The following is a 1,321-nucleotide window of genomic DNA, read 5'->3' as shown; positions in this document are numbered from 1 at the left end:
GTATTACATTAATTGATTTTCAGATGGTAAACCAATCTTGCATACCTATAATAAATCCCATTTGGTCATGGTTTGTATTTGGTTCAGCATGTGGTCTATCTTGATTAATGTTCCATATGAGCTTGAGAAGAATGTCTATCTGCTGTTAGATGAAATAGTCTATGGATGTCCATTATAGCCAGGTGATCAATAGCAATGTTGATTTCATTTGGGTCCTTACTGATTTTCTGCCTGCTAGATCTATCCATTTCTGATAAAGGGATGCTGAAGTCTCCAACTATAATAATGTATTCATCTATTTCTCTTAGCACTTCTACCAGTTTTTGCCTCATAAATTTTGGCCTCCTCTAGTTTGATGATCGTTTATTAAGTTCACACACACTAAGAACTGTTATTTTCCTTGGAGACTGATTTCCCTTGCTTCCAGGTTTGCTCAGTCTAATATTAGAATTATAATCTTCATTTCCTTCTGATCAATATTAGCAGTATATGTTTCTTTATTCACTTACTTTTAATTTATGTATGTCTTTATGTTTTAAAGTTGCACAATATAATGAACATAGACAACAATATTGTACTCAAATTAAGTAATCTAATAAATATCACTACAATGGCAATCATATTACAATATGTAAGTGTATCAAAGTAACATGCTGTACACCTTAAATTACACAATATGTCAAATTTATTTTTTTAAATAAAGAAAAACAAATTTTTTTTTATAACTTTTAATAGTCATTTTATTTTTTTAAATTTCTTTTCAGCGTAACAGTATTCATTGTTTTTGCACAACACCCAGTGCTCCATGCAATCCATGCCCTCTCTAATACCCACCACCTGGTTCCCCCAACCTCCCACCCACCGCCCCTTCAAAACCCTCAGGTTGTTTTTCAGAGTCCATAGTCTCTCATGGTTCACCTCCCCTTCCAATTTCCCTCAACTCCCTTCTCCTCTCCATTTCCCCATGTCCTCTATGTTATTTGTTATGCTCCACAAATAAGTGAAACCATATGATAATTGACTCTCTCTGTTTGACTTATTTCACTCAGCATAATCTCTTCCAGTTCCATCCAGGTTGCTACAAAAGTTGGGTATTCATCCTTTCTGATGGAGGCATAATACTCCATAGTGTATATGGACCACATCTTCCTTATCCATTCGTCCGTTGAAGGGCATCGTGGTTCTTTCCACAGTTTGGCGACCGTGGCCATTGCTGCTATAAACATTGGGGTACAGATGGCCCTTCTTTTCACTACATCTGTATCTTTGGGGTCAATACCCAGTAGTGCAATTTCAGGGTCATAGGGAAGCTCTATTTTTA

Source organism: Enhydra lutris, unplaced genomic scaffold, assembly GCF_002288905.1.
Source record: "Enhydra lutris kenyoni isolate GAN:26980312 unplaced genomic scaffold, ASM228890v2 scaffoldscaffold155, whole genome shotgun sequence".
In the NCBI taxonomy this organism is placed as follows: domain Eukaryota; kingdom Metazoa; phylum Chordata; class Mammalia; order Carnivora; family Mustelidae; genus Enhydra; species Enhydra lutris.
The sequence above is the reverse complement of the archived record's forward strand: the minus strand, read 5'-3'. Positions refer to the sequence as shown.